Genomic DNA, 18,774 nt, shown 5'->3' on the forward strand with positions numbered 1-18,774 from the left:
GTGTTTTGCCAAGGCCATTTGAGGTCCAGATTGATGACAAACACTGGGCTCACCATCATTTTGCGTCTCAGTCACATGGTTCCTGAGACACCCCTGAGATAGGAGTGCAGTTCGATGGCTGCGGAGAAAGAGCAGCCTGCAGACTAATTGGCACGCAGCGGGAGCACGAGCAGCCAAGTGACTTACAAGGCATCCGCTGTGTCCTAACGGGCATGAAGATGCTCTGCAGACCCCGGCAAGGGGGTGCAGGCTGCGTCTGGAGTAGCTCGGTCTGGAAGCCAGCTAGCAGTGCGGCAGCTGCTTGATTAAAGAGCGTTGTTCAGTAGAAATGAGGGAAACAAGTGAGAGAACAGAAATAGACTCTAACTTCTGTCTGAGCAGAGGTGGGGAGAGACGCGTTTCAGTGGTGAGTGTGATGGGGTGCAGTAGCACGACAGCCCTAGCCAATCCTATCCCTCTATCAACTCTGCTCTTAGCAGCATTTCAAGGTATTTTACCCTCACGCTGTAGATCGTGTCTGTGGTGACAGGGAGACTCCTTTTGTGCCATCGGAGTGCACTTCTGGCTTTTCGAGGTGCTGTCTCCACTGTGTCATTAGACTCCAGCAGACACCTCAAGAAGCCTGTCTCTCAAGTTAGTGTACAGGAAAGAACAAGACTTAAATTAGGAAAAGCATTTTTTTAAAAACATGTAACTCTAAAGGCATTGTAAAATTTTTAAACAAGCTTTGGAAGGCATGTGTGTATCTGGCACAGTGTGGTCCAGTTATGATCGGCTCCATTACTGACTGGCATTTAATCCTACGGAGGAAAGAAGGGCAGAGAAAGGTAGACAGGCTTCAGGAGATGTGGATTTTCTCTGATTTCTCTTCCATTTTTCTGCTCTCTCTTTTGAAAGTCTTGAGATTTTTCATTCACAATTTTTCTTTTGAATGTGCTCGTATTTTAAAAAGTGGAACATGGATATGACTTCTTCTTCCTTATCTGTGTCTAATGTGGAAATATTTTCCCTTTTCTTCCTTTATTCCTTTTCACTCTCTTGCCTACATTATTTTCCTAACACACGAGGTATTGCACTGAAGCTCTTTTACATGGATTTAGATGTATGTTTGGTTTGGTTTGGGTATGTGTGTGTGTGTGTGTGTGTGTGTGTGTGTGTGTGTGTGTGTGCACGCACGCATGCATGTGCTCTAACATGGAATGTATCTTGTCTTTAGAATTTATTCTGCTGACCCAGGTTTTTCAAAGGACCTGCCAGTCTGGGTCCACTGGAGTCTACTTGGAAATGTGCAATGGGGTCCTGTCCTGAGTGGGATTATGGGTAAAATATCGTTATATTAAGGATCCTTAACTGGGTCCAAGGGCTTAGAGAGTCCCATTGCAGCTCTGTGCAACTTTGATTTGTTTTCACACTGTCAGATGGGCCCAGTGGTTAGGAATCACTTTTGGTGGTTTTGGGTGGTCTCTGAAGTAACTTACAACCAGATTGTTTGTTCCTATGATTTTCAGTGTCCATTATAGCTGGATTTTCTCTGTGCCTTTCATATGTATTTATTTAGTAAATAAAGTACATTAAAATTTTGTTACTTTTCCTTGTTTTAAATTTCTCATCTCTTAACTGTATTTATTCATTCACTTATTTATTAAATCCTTAATGTATAGGCACTGTACAAAAGCAAAGCCCATGTCCCCTTAAAGTAAATCAGGTCACCTTGTTATACAGTCTTTTTTTTTTTTTTTTGCAGTACGCGGGCCTCTCACTGTTGTGGCCTCTCCCGTTGCGGAGCACAGGCTCCGGACGCGCAGGCTCAGCGGCCATGGCTCACGGGCCCAGCCGCTCCGCGGCATGTGGGATCTTCCCGGACCGGGGCACGAACCCGCGTCCCCTGCATCGGCAGGCGGACTCTCAACCACTGCGCCACCAGGGAAGCCCTATACAGTCATTCTGCAGTCCTATGTCTTTCCATTTCAGCTGTTATCACAGTTCATAATTATGTATTTATGTGATGTCTCCTTAAGGAGACTGAAAGCTACCGGAGGGGAGGGCCTGTGTCTGCTTTAGAGAGCCCAGTGTCTGAACAGGGGTTCGTTTCATATCCGTTGTGGATAAAGGGTCCCCAGGAATTTGAGTGCTTGGCTTGGCTGTGTGCTGTGGAGCTCGATCCCCACCCTCCAGGAGCTTGTAATGCAGTGGAGGGGGGCGAGAGGATGTGTCTGAAACCTCTCAGTTGTCAAGTGCTGTGGTAGGTGAGAGATGGGGGTGCCCAGCATACAGGGAAGGTGTGTCAGTGGAGGGGAGGGGAGGACATGGGGGACAGGAGAATTTCAGAGAGAACAGTTCAGACCCAGCTGGAGAACAGGATGTGGGGTGGCCCCACGGTGCAGAGCCGTAACCCAGGGATAGCCTAGGAGTCTACAGAGTTTTCCTAGTGTGGGGCTGTCTTCCATTGCCTCTCTCTTAAAATCAGGGCTTGGTTCAAGAAGAGCTAGCAGCTCTTGGTGATTTGTGTTGGGGAAGGGGCTTTCGAAAAGGAAAAAGGGAAGTGCTGGGAGTAATAGTGGCCCTCTGACCCCTGGCCTAGTAGCACAGGAAGCCTGAGCAGAGGAGGGCAAGATGGTGTGTGTGTGTGTGTGTGTGTGTGTGTGTGTGTGTGTGTGTGTATGGGGGGGACTGGGGAAGTGAAGATAGCACAAGGCAAGATCCTGAAAGAAATTGCACGTGGTAGCTAAGCATGCCTTCTTCTAGAAGGGAATGCAGAATATACGTCGGTCAAGCTACATCAAGACTCGGGGACTTCACGAGGACCAAAGAAATGGTTGCTGTGGCAGAAGTGGTCCCAGGAAGGGGTGTTCCCATGCCTGCCACGGGGTTTGGGGCGGGCTGCAGCATGGCGCTAAAACAAGGCAATCCCCAGCATATTCCCCAGCCACCTCTCAGGATCCACAAAGTAAAGCACAGCGATTCTGTGGGGAGTGAATCTTCTGCCAAGTAATTGTTTGCCATAGGGTCTGTTTGACCCCGTAAGACCCAAGGCCTCCAGGCTGAACCGCTTCTCTTCTTTAGGGTCTGCGCCCTTTTGCTTTCTTCTGCCTTCACCCTAACACCCATGTTTCCCACATACAATGCAACGTATTTTTTCACTGCTGTCTTCAGTCCTTTCTCTCTACTGTTCCCTTCTTTATGCCCACTGTTTTTTTGGACACAAACATATACACAGGCATCATCAGGAACAAAATGGTGTTGTAGAAAGAGAAATCTCAGCACAGAAACTAAAGTTTACCCAAAACACCTATGTGAAATGTCATAGACAGAATTAACAGAGAACTGATTCTAGCCATGCAGTGTGAAAAAAAAAATATTTTTATGGATGTTCATCTCTATGTGGTGTACCATTCTTGGAGTTGGTGTTCCAGATGAAAGCATCTGCTCCAAACCCTGTTAAAGTACTTCCAGAATCACCTCTTCACATCGCCACATTTCAAGGGGGAAGCCAAAAATGTAAATTAACGACTTCAGACTAAATCCTGGAGCTAATGGCTTTACCTGACTGGCATTGTGGCTCATTCAGGAGCTGAGATACATTTTTCATTCTTTTGGAGCAGAAATAAAATGAGTGTGTAATGGTTGGGCAGAAGGAAAATGCAATTCCTTTATGTCTCCATATATAGGGAACCACAAACGGGGTGGTATTACTTTTGTTCTTGTCTCTGCCTTTAATGTCCCCGGCTGCCCTCTGGGAAGCTCTTGCCCTTTGGGAAATGCACGTCCCTCCTCACCTAGAACCTTCTCTTCCTGCAGGGCTCAGGTCAGATTTCGCCCTCTCCATGAAGTGCTTCCTGGGTACCTGTTGCACCTTCCCTGAATGCTGATGGCATTGTTGTTTGGGTACCATGTGCTGACTTAATGTGTGGGGTGACAAAATTCTCTCCTGCCGCTGAGCCAACATCTCTAGTAGATTGCTTTTATTTCTAGGAAGCCTAGGGAGAGTTGTAGGAAATATACCCCGGGCCCCAGGGGAAGCAGTGAAAATAAGAAAAGAGATAAATTGTAATGGGAATTACAGCTTTCCTTTTTATAGCTTTTTATAGTTTATATGATGCTCTTTTTTCTGGCCCAAAGCAGACATATCTTGGGGATTAGAAGCTTCGGTAATGTAAGGAGTAAAACACATGGTTATGATTCTTTGGGATCAACCTGCACATCCTGAGGTTTCTCTAGGGTAAGCTAGACCTAGCAGCCAGTGACTGGAGAAGAATGCCCTGAGCTTGGCCAGTGGATCAATTGTAGACTCTCGGGATTCGAAGAGACCTTGGTGGTCATAGAATCAACCCCTCCCATAGCACCCTCTTCAGTGTAGCTCCATCTGAGCTTGGCCTCTGCTATGAACTCTGAACAACCTTGGCCTCGCTGCTTCCTGAGGCTGCCTGTTCCTCTGGGATGAGGAAGATTTGTCTGACCCTTCTTCTACCAATAGTCCTGCAGATATTTTCAGGCAGCATTTTCTCTTCCTCAGTCATTTCTTTTGAAGGAGAAACACCTTCACATTCTTTAGCTTTTCTGCATATACCAGTTTTCCATATTCCATATGCCATTCTCCATAAACCAGTTTTTTTCATATACCAGTTCTTGTTATTCTGGTCGGTCTTCCTTAGATATGCTGTAATTAATCAACATCTCTAAGAAGTGAGATGCCCAGAGTTTTAATTCTACTCCAAGAGGAGTAGAACTTGCTTTTTTTTCCTTACGGACTGGGGTTCTGTTCATGCAGCTGTATGGGAGGAAAAATAACTTTCCTTTGACTTTTCTGAGTTCTTGGGTGAGACCCTATAATACAAAACAGATCAACAAGAGAAAAACAAACAGAAGTTTATTAACACGTACACCTCATGTATTCATGGGAGATACCTAGGGAAAAAATGAGTAATTCAAAACAGTTGCTTAAAACTCTGGCTTATATAGCATCTTCAACAGAGAAAAATAAATTCATAGAGAAATGATAAGACAAAGGAAAGCAGTTTTAGGATTCCAAGGGCAGCAACTATGGGAAGGTAAATATATTGGAGGAAGCTAACAGTAGAGAAAGGCCAGTTACTGAAGTTTGTTACGTAGATTCCTCTGGTGCTGTCTCCAGGTTGGTAAGGGTCTAAAGTTGTCTACAGTGATGAACTTTTGTCCTTCCTGGTAGAGAGGGGAGGAAGGACACCTTTGAAAACTTATGTCTTGCTTTTAGGCAGATAGTGGGAGGACAGGGAGCTTTTCTTACATCTGCTTCTTAGTTGCCTTCGGGTCAAAATAATTCTTACGCCAAAGTGGCATATTTTGGGGTGGCATATTCTGCTACTCTTCACAGCCTAGTGTCAAGTCTTCGGGCCAGACAGACCACTTGAGGGTCACAGTAAATGTACTGTTAGCAGCACCCTCCCCCGCAAGATCTTATATTCCCATTAAGCTTCATTTTCCTCCGCTTCTGCACATTACCTTTGAAGTTATAAAGTTTTAAATTTGGATACTAAAAAATTGTCCAATTGAATTTCAGTTTACTAGATTTAGCTCCACTCTTGTCTGTTTGAGATTTCTTTGGGTTTTTATTCTGTTAATTACTATAATTACTCATTATAGTAATTACTGTCATCTCTCCCCCAGCCTCCAAAGTTGCACCGTCTTTAAGAATCCGGGGTGTTGAAGTAACCAAGTAGGCAGTTTCCTTGTGAAACGACTTCATCTGCATATGCCCCTGAGATTCATTCCTTTCCATCCTGACTTTCCATCATCAATCATTTATTCACTTGTTTTTTAGTCCTTCTAGGTGCATGGTTTGAAATTAAGCCACTTTGCTTTCTGATGCTACAAAGCTGGACTTGGCAGAACTTGCTGTTATCTTTTAATAAAGCATATGAATGTTTTCTCATTAAAGTGTCATGGTATTATATAATGAAAACCAAGAATGAATTTACAAATATAAAATTGGTTTTAACTGAGATCAGTGAAATCTATAAAATTATCATTTTTAGCTGATAATCAGGTACCAATTATTATAAGAAATCAATCTAAGTAAAGCCATGAGTCTTGGAACAAAGTAATTGTGACCTCAAAGTTAGTTTCCCAAGAGGTGTTAATGGCAGGAAATATAAAATGGTTTCAAAGAGTTTGTACAAATTTATGAAGGACTGAGCCATGAAAGTTTAAAGAGAAACTCTGCTAAAGGTAACCTCTAAGACTGACAGCCAGGAGCATAAAACAAGGGGCTGGACTGGACGATAGAGTCCTTCTCAGCAGAATAAGTTCTGATAATTGTACAGCTCTCATTGCCTCATTGTGGTTTTTGTTGGCAAAAAAATGCAGCTTGGGGTCAAGCAAAATCTAATCAAAGTTAGTGACACTTTTGAAAAACCAACCAGATTCTTCGTCAAATTAAGTCAGTAAAGAGAACAGTTTACCGTATTTTGCAGGCTGAATTGGATGCTGCCAACAGTAAGATGCTATACGAATCCTTAAACCAATCATGGAAATTTGCAGTGAAATAATTGCTTTTTTAAAAAAAATATTCTCCTGATAATGACAAACTTCAAGCTTTTTCTGGGTTTAATCAATTAAGAGAAAATTCTTCCCTTTTGAAAGAAGATTTTCTAGGTTGCTACATATCAGTAAAAAACAGTGATTCCCTGAGGACCTCACATGACTTTTTCATGCTTTCAAAAGGCAGTTTTCCTGACTTTGTTTTTCTCTTCCCACATCTTCATCTTGTGCATCCCAAGCACTGGCTATTGGTTCAGACTGATTGTTTATTTTTTTAATTTAAAAAGGGCCACAGTCTTTAACTGCTTGGTATGTTTGTGTTTTTTTTTTTTTTTTTTTTTTTTTGCGGTACGCGGGCCTCTCACTGTTGTGGTCTCTCCCGTTGCGGAGCACAGGCTCTGGACGCACAGGCTCAGCGGCCATGGCTCACGGGCCCAGCCGCTCCGCGGCATGTGGGATCTTCCCGGACCGGGGCACGAACCCGCGTCCCCTGCATCGTCAGGCAGACCCTCAACCACTGAGCCACCAGGGAAGCCCTGTTGTTGTTTTCAATGAATGCATTATCCTATGTTCTGGATATAGCTGCCATCAGATGATGAAGTATAAGAAGACCAAAAAAAAAAGCGCACAGGCAATTCCCATATTAGAAAAATTGTACTTTATATTAGAAAAATAGAAGGATTCTGTCTCATGGAGTAGAGATTGGAAAGTTCTTTAATTAATGTATAGTAGAATCCAGGTTCTTGGTATGTCCTCCTTTGAAAACTCAAATTAAGTTGCTTTCACCTTTACTATTTTCTTAGAGCTATATGACTCATTTTTATGTCAAAAGAATAATTTTTTATTTAAAAATTAGATACGAAGTTCAGAGAAAATCATAAAATCGTGACTAACCGTGAAAAAAGCAGAATTGTGTATGAGCAAATACTTCCAGATTGACACGGCATGAATATTTAGAGACCTTGCTTTGCACAACTGTTACCTGTCTTTTTATATGATTCCCTTTAAAGAAAGTACTTCCTTAGTTACAAACCTAGTTTCTCCATCTCCTCCCATTTCTGCCTTGGAACACAATAAGGCATTCCTGAATTGAACATCTTGTGGGGTCCAGAATTAAAGATCCAACTTGTTCATGTAAACTCTCATCTCCTCTCAGTCTTGATGGTAGATTTATAACCCCATCTATCAAAAAGTCAAAATTCTGTTTCCCATTCATCCTAATAAAGCAGCAGGAATTTCCTGGAGGGAATGCTGACAAGCCTAATTGTTCCCAGCTGGAGAGTAGAGGGTTGGTTCCAGTGATGAGGTTTTTAACCCTTTCCTTCCCAGTTTCCCTTTGATCTTATAGGGAGGTGTCAGGGCTCCAAGGATGAGTAAGAGAGATCATTAAGATTTTCATGATAGTAATGATCTGTCCATACTCTGGCAAGACTGTGAGATTCTGACTTGAATTTGATAATATGGTGATGATTAATACCAGAGGTCTAATTTCAGGCAAGAGTGTAGGTGCTGAAGTATGACTGTGTTTGGGGGGGTTGGGGAATCAATCAAATGAGACACTGGAACAGCTGAAGAAGAAACGTCTTTCCCTGGTGTTCTACAAAGTTCTTCTACAACTTAAAAACATGAGAAGAAAGGGGACACTTTATTTGTAAACATCTCTAGCAGAGATGTGGTAGGACACATATGCTAGATTATTTGTAAAGGTGGTTGTGTAGACACTGTACCCCTTAAATATAGAGAAGGCTTTCCAGTCCCCCATCACTGTCATCATCCTTGGACACTGTCTGAGATGTGAAAGGGTGCCGTGGTGGACACTGGGAATGCAGAGAGCCTTACAGTAGAATCCGGGGAGGCAGACCTTTGCAGGCAGGGGCTATTCCAAGTGCAAAGTGATGAGGGAAGAAGGGAAACTCAATTAGTGTGTAGTAGACAATAGAACCGGTAGGCTTAGGGCTACAGGATTGTGCTCTTGGTTTCTTTCATTTCTTCCTTCCTTCATTTGACAAATACATGGTGAGAACCTACCACCAGCCAGGCACTGCTCGTGGTTCTGGAAATAAATTGATAAACAAAGCTATGAAGTCTCCTGCTTGCGTGAAACTTCTAGTTCTAGTTTTTATAGTGCATGTGTGTGATTTCTAAGAAAACTTAAAACGTACTTCTGTAGAATTTCATGGTTTTCCGAAACCCTTTTACATCCTTTCATTTTATCTTTCTTTAAATATGAGTAATATTTCTTCTGTGTCACTTATTAATAAAGCTATTTTAAGTTCTTCAAGTTTATTGTAATGCAAATTAGAAATAAGGAAATGAAAATTTTAAACGTTTAAAAATAAGTAATGTTAATTTGCACGAAGTACCTTCTCCATGTATTAAGGTTTTGTTTTTCTTTTCTTTTCTTTTTATCATCCTACCCAACCTCAGCAGAACTTAAGTACCTAACTAGCACGTTAATGATCCTAGGGAAACATTAGCATTTAAAGCTATAGGTTGATAAAATATAATAAGTTTTCATCCTTTTTAATAAGAAAAGTAAGCAAATAAAAATTGTAGGTTTTAACACTTATGGTTGATTCTTAAGTTTATTTAAATTTTTCATCTTAATGTATGTTATAGTATTTGAATCATGCAAATTGGGAAGGGGTCATGTGCTGTCTTTGAAAAAACGTAAGTCAGGAGCTCTAAAAGAAATTTAAGATCCATGACTTTTTCTTTTAGTTTTCTTGGAAATGTGTATTATGGGAAGATTCAAGATCATCTGCAAATAGTGGTGTAATGTGGTGTAACTGGGGGGAAAAAGGAATAACATTAGTATTGGTGAGGTTGCCTCAAATTTTTGCAGACCAAAAGATTTCTTTTGATATTCTTTTGAGTTTCTCAGTATCCTTAAAAGTTTAGATGGGGACTTACCTGGCTGTCCAGTGGTTAGGACTCCGTGCTTCCACTGCAGGGGGCACAGGTTCAATCCCTGGTCCAGGAATTAAGATCCCACAAGTCCCACAGCATGGGAAACAAATAATAATAAAATTTAAAAAATTAAAGTTTAGATGAAAAAGTGTAGAAATGTATTACAGTATTGGCAAGTTTCCTTGTTTAAGGGTGGTGTAGTCAAGGTTGACTGTTTTTGATTTCTAGACACATCCAGAAGTTAGGTTTAAAAAGCTGTTGCCTCATTTTTAAAACATTTAATAATAATGTTATTCTTTTGTTCCCTCCCTTCTTCCCCATTAAAGCAGTAGAACTCTGTACTCGTGTAAACTGCAGTGACTCAGACCTAGATGTGTGTGACTGCTCACATCCTTTCCCCAAACACAAACTAATACATATATAAAAGACTGAGATAATAGTGCTTCTGATCCTGACAGCTATGATAAAATATTGAGATAAAGAGCAGAATTCCTTTTTATATTTTTCCTCAGTTAATTAAAATACTTTATTTCAGTATATTTGATGTATTCAAATATACCTCCGTGGAAAAACACCATTGGAAAGTTATAGGAACCATGGAAAACAACTGCTATCAATCAAAAGGAAAAATTTGAAAAAAACTAAAAGCATGGGAGAATAATATGCAGCTGACTCATGCTTCAGTGAACTATTTTTATTTCAGTCATGGAAAAGCTTGCTTTATATGTTCCCTTTAGGCCATAGCCAATGCCATCGAAAGATCTACTACCAGAACTTAGGTTGAAGACATAGGTGAAAAAAAAGGGAACTATTTTCCAGTCAAAAGTTAATCAGTAGGGTGGCAAAGCTGCCTTATTTTAATGTGGGTAATGTCAAGTTCTTTAAAAAACTTTAAAACTAATCTTTAGATTATGTAGTACAATGAGTAGAGTGTGGCTTTCCTAGAAAATATGTCCTCATTCAAATCCCTGGAATCTGTGAATGGGACTCTTTTCATGGAAAAGGTTTTTGCAAATATAATTATCTTGAGATGAGGTCATCCCAGATTACCCAGGTGGGCCCCAAATCCAATGAGAAGTGTCCTCATAAGAGACAGAAGAGGAGAAGGTCCTGTGAAATTGGAGTGGCAGAGCTTGGAGTGATGTGGTCAGAAGCCAAGGAAGACAAGGAACGTTGAAAGCACCCATTAGCTGGAAGGCACATGAAAGGTTCTTCCTGAGAGCCTCCAAAGGGAGTATGGCCATGCCAACACCTGGAGTTTAGGGCTCTGGCCTTCCTAAATGTGAGGGAATAAATTTCTGTGGTTTTAAGCCAGCAAGTTTGTGATAATTTGTTGCAGCAGCCACAGGAAACTAATACATACAGGGTTAACCAAGATTCATTGAGCAGCAGTGGTATGTTAGTTGTGATACAAGCCATTGGGAATACTGCCTGGTGCCTACAAGAAGCTTACCCAAGTATAATGAGTCAGACGTAGGATGCGGCATTACTGTACAGTGTGAAAAGGTTTATTCCAAAGATATACAGATGTATATGAATAATGGGAACATGGAAAGGATACCACCATTTTTCTGAAAAATGTCAAATTTAGGTCAGCTGCAAGCAATGCTTGGTTTATAAATGAAAGCATTTTTATAAAATAAGCTATTCATAATATATCTATTAATAATATAAAAAGATGCAATCAATAACCTAAAGCCTTGAACTTGATGAATTTTTAAGCTGGAATATATATACTACATGAAGGAGATATTTCAGTCTGCTCTATAAATACTAAGAGAACTAAAGTGTAACATCCAACGTGCTATGAATCTGCCTGGGCATTTTAATGCCTTTCCAACTCAGGCTGTCAGATTTTTTTTTCATGAAAATATATCTCTAGTTTTACAATGGAATTCACTGAATACATACTTGTCATAGTAATATTTATCACTACCATATAAAAATGATATACTCATAGAGTATTTTTAAAGCTTTATTGAGGCATGATTTACAAACTGTAGAATTCACCTATTTTAAGCATACAGTTACAATCTTTTAAATAAATTTATTGAGTTGTGCAAACATTACTACAATCTAGTTTTCGAACATTCCCACCACCCCAGAATGACCCCTTGTGTTTATTTGCGATCATTTCGATTCTAGCTCTAGGCAACCACTCACCTGCTTTCTCTTTGTAGATTTACCTTTTCTAGACATTTGTATAAATATAATAATAAAATAAGTTTTCTTTTGTATCAGACTTCTTTAACTTAACATAATGTTTTTGAGGGTTATCCATGTTACAGCATATTTCATTATTTCATTAGTTTTTATTGCTGAATAGTTATTCAGTTGTATTTTGTTTATAAATGTCTTGTTTATCCATTCACCAATTAGTAGATATTTTGGATAGTTTCATTTCAGACCATTATGAATAATCCTGCTGTATACCTTTGCATACAAATATTCATATGGACATACTTTTTTTTAAATGAATTTATTTATTTTTGGCTGTGTTGGGTGTTTGTTTCTGCCCACAAACATACTCTAGCTGCGGTGAGCGGGGGCTACTCTTCATTGCGGATCAGAGGCTCTAGGCGTGCAGGCTTCAGTAGTTGCAGCACGTGGGCTCAGCAGTTGTGGTGCACAGGCTTAGTTGCTCCGCAGCATGTGGGATCATCCCAGACCAGGGATCGAACCCGTGTTCCCTGCATTGGCAAGCGGATTCTTAACCACTGTGCCACCAGGGAAATCCCTGAACATACGTTTTTATTTTTACCTTTTTGGAGGAGTGAATAAATACCTAGGAGGGAAATGGCTGGGTTATATAGTAAGTTCATGTTTTCATTTTTGCAAAACTGTTTTACAAACTGACTGTGCCTGTTTACATTTCCCACCAATAATGTAAGAAGGTTTCAGTTGCTCTGCATCTTCACCAGTATTCCTATTGGCTGTCTTTCTGGTTAAGGCCATTCTAGTGGGTATGAAGTGGTATCTCGTTTTGACTGATGACTAGTGATGTTGAATGCCTCCTTTAAGGTTATTCAGGTGAACTTTGGTTCTTAACTCCTGTCATTGGTCTTCAAGACTCAATTGTGTAATTTTTTTTCCTAACCAAGAATGGCATAGAACACACAACAGGAAAAGGAAAAGGTATGAGAGGAATTGAGGAGAAAAAAATGAAATAAAAAGGATGGTGCGGGGGCTTCCCTGGTGGCGCAGTGGTTGAGAGTCTGCCTGCCGATGCAGGGGTCATGGATTCGTGCCCCGGTCCGGGAAGATCCCACATGCCGCGGAGCTGCTAGGCCTGTGAGCCATGGCCGCTGAGCCTGCGCGTCCGGAGCCTGTGCTCCGCAATGGGAGAGGCCACAACAGTGAGAGGACCGTGTACCGCAAAAAAAAAAAAAAAAAAAAAAGGATGGTGTGGGAAAGAAATTATAATAAAGTACACGCATGATTATGGGAAAGGGCAGGAGAAGGAAGAGTATATAAAAAAGAAAAACTTGTGTTGTTTGGAAAGCCAAGTCATATTAGAATGGTATCAGTGAAGATAAAAAACACATAAGTACATTAGAACCATTGGTAACTATTTGAACTTTGTCTGTCTAGGGTAATGACAGTGTCATTAATTTAAATCAAAATGTGCTCAGGAGCTAAGAGTACTTTTGAGTTATTATCCATTACACTTGTCTAGTCTCTGCAAAAAGACCACATTCTCATTTATTCATAGCTTCTTTCTTTGATTTATTAAGGCCTTCTTCTGTTATGCCCTTTCCTTCAGTGAACTGTCACCTTTTGGACACAGTGTCAGGTCTTCTGTGGTCACTGGTGTCCATCTGAGCTTCATAGTGTTGTGCCTGAATAATCCCTAATTTCACGTCCTTTCTTCCCACTAACACACGTGCATCTGTGCAGCCCATTCTGTCTTGCCCTTTCTCTGCCTCTGCTGCCTTCATCAAAGACATGAGTACATGATTTGGGGGGCATGGGTTTGTTTTGTTTTGTTTTGTTTTTTTACTTTGGGGCTCAGGAGGTGTTAACACATAATCATAATGCCTCATGAAATCTGCTCAGGTATTTCCCCTGTGAATACAAATACTTGAATGATTGAGAATAGTTTCCTCAGTTTTGGCTTCAAGTGATGGTCAGCTGAAAAGTCATGGTAAAGAATACAAAATTTAGAGTTTTCATCTTAAGCCAGCTATTTAATCCTGGCCTCAAAGGGTAGTATAAAGATTTTTCCAAAATGTAGTTGAATAAAATGCCTACTCACATTTGAAAGACTTTCTTAAAAAACTCAAAGAATAGGAAAACACACATACTCTTCAGTGTTTAATTTTGTTTGTCACCAAATTAACATATGTGTATATGTGAGCTGTGAAGATCAAGTACTGTGACTATAGTTTTAATAAATAGACAAGAACTTACATATATAAATGAATGTCATGTATTTTGAAATGAACCATCTTGGCTATAAACTTATTTCATCCGTTTTGCAATTCCTCCATCTTATTTTGGACTTTCCATCAGTGCCAGTTTACAAACCAAATGAAAAAACTTATTTCATTACTTTATTGTCACACCTCATATATAAGATGCAAAAGCAGTATGCCTTAGTAATTGAGATTATAAATGGAGATTCCTATTTCATATATTGCCTGGTACTTGGTTCAGCCTGTTTTGAGATAGGAGCATATGTTTGCCTTCCATCTCATCTCATAACAGAACCAATAAGTTTCAAATGAAGAATGCAGGGATTGCAGCAGTTACTTCCTCTGCATCTACTAGAATTTAGTACCAAGCCCTTTTTACCACCTATTACAAAAAAATTCTCTAGGAGGCTATGAGAGGAGTCAGCATGCATTTTAACGATAGACACTTTAGCAAATTGTCTTCTGGGAGGTATGCGTTTCAAAAGGTGTGCATTCATTCCATTATCTATTAGATTATCAAGCAGGACCAACACTGATGTGTGAGTGGCTGTTGGGAGATGCAGTCTCGTTCAGGTAAAGGACTTCGTTAAACATGCAGTGATCTGTCCACTTTGTTAAATATGCAGTGATCTGTCCTATCACAGTCAACAACATTTTCAAGAACACACAGTTGTGACTGTGCAATAGAGATGTGAAGATTCAAGCCATTTACCTTGGCAACCGAGCAAGCCGTTGGTGAATAAGTGGCTTCTGGGGGAAGGGGCTCCTCCACAGTAGATGAGAGAGGACAGATTATGGGAACACAGAAGGGGGCACGTTTACTCACTTATTCATCATAACAGTCCTGGAAGATACTTATCATTAATTTTAAAACATCCAGACATGCATCATACATTTAAGTTTTCAATGTTCAGGGAAGTATTAAAAATCTCTATGCCTTAGTTTTCTCAACTATGTACCTTGTAAAAGTTAGAAAGCGGAGAGATGAAGTTCAAGGTCCAGAGCCAGCCACGTTATATATATTTTACTAGGAAAAGAATGTACGTGGTAGAAGTTCAGCTGCATATATTGAAGACACACACACAACACACACACACACACACACACAACACACACACCCCATGGATTAAACAAGATAGAAGCTTATTTTTCTTGCGTTTAAATGAAGCCTAGAAGTAGGCTTCACAGAGTTTTCTAATTCTCTTTGTTCTGCCAGGTTTTTTCAAGTTCTCTGTTCTTCGACTGCTAGGTTATGAGGCTCAGGGCTCACCCTTGTAGTCTAAAATAGTTGCTAGCACTCTGGCCATTACATCCAAGTTCAAGGAGACAGGATTGAGGTTGGACGCAAATAGGATTCTTCTCCACTCCTTAAGATTTCTTAGTAGGTCCCCCTGACAATTGTGGTTATGTCTCATTAGTCACATGCCACACATAGCCATAAGGAAGGATGGGAAATGTTAATGTTTTAGTTGGTCAACAATGAGTCCAGCTAAGAATTGTGTTTCTGTTACTAAGAAAATGGGGAGAATGGATACTGGAGGGAAGGGTATAGTCATACAATATAACTGTTATTTTCCTGTTTTTTTACTTAGAAGCTTTGTCAAGTTATTGAGTCTTAGTTCTCTCATCTATGAGAAGAGGATAATCCTAACCTCAAAGGGTTGTTATGAGTAAGTAGCAAAAGAGGTAGCACATGCACAGCACCACTGGGTAGCTGCTGTGTCCCATATCTGGCGACACTTGGCTTAGGGAAGGCCCAGACTTGGAGCTTCCTGACGAGGGGCCACACTGGCTGGTCAGGGACATGGATACCTGAGACCTGACTGCTCCGATAGAGGAATTGCACCTCTCCAGGCTGCACAGAGCGGCAGAGATGGCACCAGAAGACTGGTTTATTGCTGGACTGTTCCCTGGTGGGGAGCAGATGTCTGGCAACCTCCTTTTTTGGGTTACCTAAGACTCTTGTTTCTTGGTAGAATCAGAAAGGTGGAGGGAGTTTCAAGAGTGTGATATGGGACTTGGCCACCAGTTGTTCTAATTTAATTTGAGAAATGAGATTGTGACTGACCAGGGTTCTTGGGCTCCTTAATCAATAGAAATTGATAAGAGGTTAGATAAGAAATTCAGGCAGGGCTTTACTAGGACTCATGATGCAGCACAAGGGAGTGAAAACAGGTAACAGATTCCCTTGCTCGCTCCTGAGGTGAGATGAGCTGGGTCCTTACATGGGGTAAGGGGAGGGGTGGGTGTAGGAGTCAGGCTGAAGGGATAGCTTAGGTGGTCTGCCCACCCCCTTAGTGGTGCTGTGTGCAGGGTGCGTGTGCGGTACCCTGCTTTTGGCTCCTGGATCCTCAGAAGTGGCAGCTGGGTTTTTGGTCTTTTTGTATCTTGTTGTTCATGATTTGCCCCAACTGCACATGCGCACAGTTATATTCAGTCCCTTGTAGTTTCTTTATATTTTGTTGCATGAGGAGATGTTTATCCAGGTGCAAGCATTGCAGCAAAGGGGCCCAGGGCCCAGCCTGTCTCAAGTTGAAATTGTGAAAAGCCTAATTCAGGGAGAGAAGAAGGTTTGATGTCTGAAACTGAAGCTCAGGGATGGTGCCTGGCAGGAGATGATGGGTTGGAGAGCAGATGTGTGCCAGAGAAGGGAGCCAAGTTTGCACGTTTCTTCCCAACTCCATCTTTAGCGCCATCACATGGATGCCTTGAACTAAAGTCATGGAGGGAGTGTTTACACCACATAAATCAGCAAATGATACGAACCAAGTCTTTCCGTCCACTTCTCATCTCCCCACCAGAGCCAGTTTACCAGTAGACTAGTGTTGAGAGGCATTGGCATATCTGTGACCGCTAAAGTCTTGAAACTGAATGAGATCATTTAGTGCTTGTGTTTATTAATATGATAATAAAATATGGTAATGAAAGAAGTCTGGGAATGGTGTTTTTCAGGGTGGGTGGAAGGAGAAAAGCCACAGAAGAGTTTCAGAAGAAATGAAGAAATGTTTAGGGGAAACTAGAGGTAAAGAGTTTCAAAGAACCAAAGAGAGTAGAGATTTCTAAGAAAGAAGGTTTGATAAAGAATGTCACATGTAGGCAAGATGTCCATGTGGGTTAGGCTATTAGATTGTTTGGGGACCTTAGTGGAAGTTTTAGTTTAGTGACTTGAGCACATGGATTGAGTTAGTAAAATTCAATAGCTGTGGATTGGTGAATGAGAAAAGTGAACACCTTTTTTTTTTTTTAAACAATTCTACTATGTAACAGTCTACAGTTTTAGATCATAATAAGCATGAATTGAAAGAATGGTTTGTTCAACTTTTGTAGATGCTGTACTACTTTGCTTATAAAGGAGGGAACCGATTTAGAAAGTTTAGAAACTTGATTTTAATCTTGGTATTGTGGCTACCCATCGATGTTGTGAGCATGTACGGCATAACACTTAAAAGCAATTTTCAATAAATAATTGTACTCATTTACCAAGCTTCTTAGGAGTATTATTTGCTCTACTGTCTATCAGACTTCTTTGTCTTTTCTTGTTGACAGTTGTGTTTTCAATAGGAAATAATACTCGTTAAAACAGTAATTTGCACTTTTAAACATCAGTGATCAGGTTTATGAAAGTTTTTTGAGAACCATAGGTATATAGAATGAGATTTTGTTCCTTTACTTTTTGTTTTTTTAAAAAAACTGGTTTTAATTTAGGGGGGAAGCAAAAGTGAATCTTTAAGCACAAAAATCTTCATGTATTGCATTTAATATTGGTTTTAATATTGTGTCTTCCTGGAAGGTTTTTCTTTCTAAAGTAAATTTGGAAACACCAGATACTATACCATTGCATTTGAACAGAGAAACACAGGAAAAATTACATAAAAGTGAATAGGGCAGTTTTAAATTTTGGAATATAGACTTCTTTGTACTGTGCCTGGGAATTGGTTTTCTGAATCTTTGTGCCAACAATATGGTACTAGTTGATTTATTTTGCTGCTGCTGAATAATATTCTTGTTATCTAATTAGGAAAATCTTTTCCTTGAGTTGAACTAAGTTTCATTGACAATGTCTGTGGATCCATTTTAGTTGTAAAAATAAAAATGTGTTTTGGAAGAGGTGATCTTTTCATCCTATGCCCAATTACTCTTCTTAAAAAGTAGTTTCTTCAAATGGCAATGGAAAGAGCTGTTTGTAACAGAAAGGAAAAAAAATTTTTGAGTTTTATTAAAAATAGCATGATATATCTGATCAGCAAGGGACTTGTTACCACATTTTCTGTGTAACTAGTGAGTTGGAAAATTCTCTATGTTCACTCTAGCCAGTCATTTGCAATAACAGTGTTGGCAAGTAATGATGATCACCGCGTGTGTCTGTGTGTGTGGTGATGGAAGCATGCCTTGTGCTCAGTGATCTCACTGTATTTTCTCTCTTAATCCTCACACTTACAGCTCAGAGCTAGGAAACAGCAAAGTCAATATTTGAATCCAGGTCTATCTAACTCTAGAACCAGAGATCTTATATGCTATTTACACCAAGGTCCGAGCAGTATATCTTTAGCAGAGAAAGAGGGTCAAAAAAAATAAACAAATGAAGCATTTCCCAATGACTCTAGTCTGATATATCTTAACATTAGAAAATGAATCAGACATGAATTTGTTCAAAGCAATTTATGGCTAATGTAGGATTAAAAAGAAAGGCAATGGGGCTTCCCTTGTGGCGCAGTGGTTAAGAATCTGCCTGCCAATGCAGGGGACACGGGTTTGAGAAGATCCCACATGCCATGGAGCAACTAAGCCCATGCGCCACAATTACTGAGGCTGTAGAGCCCGCGTCACAACTACTGAGCCCACACGCCACAATTACTGAAGCCCATGCACCTAGAGCCCATGCTCCGCAGCAAGAGAAGTTGCCGCAATGAGAAGCCCATGCACAGCAACGAAG

At 40.4% G+C, this 18,774-nt stretch overlaps 1 protein-coding gene across 6 annotated transcripts in view; it reads left to right on the forward strand.

Annotated features, from left to right (window-relative positions):
• Positions 1-18,774, forward strand: part of TMTC1 (transmembrane O-mannosyltransferase targeting cadherins 1) — a 263,316-nt gene that overhangs the window by 81,228 nt on the left and 163,314 nt on the right. The gene's annotated exons all lie outside the window — the stretch shown is intronic.

Source organism: Stenella coeruleoalba (assembly GCF_951394435.1).
Source record: "Stenella coeruleoalba genome assembly, chromosome: 11".
Taxonomy (NCBI): domain Eukaryota; kingdom Metazoa; phylum Chordata; class Mammalia; order Artiodactyla; family Delphinidae; genus Stenella; species Stenella coeruleoalba.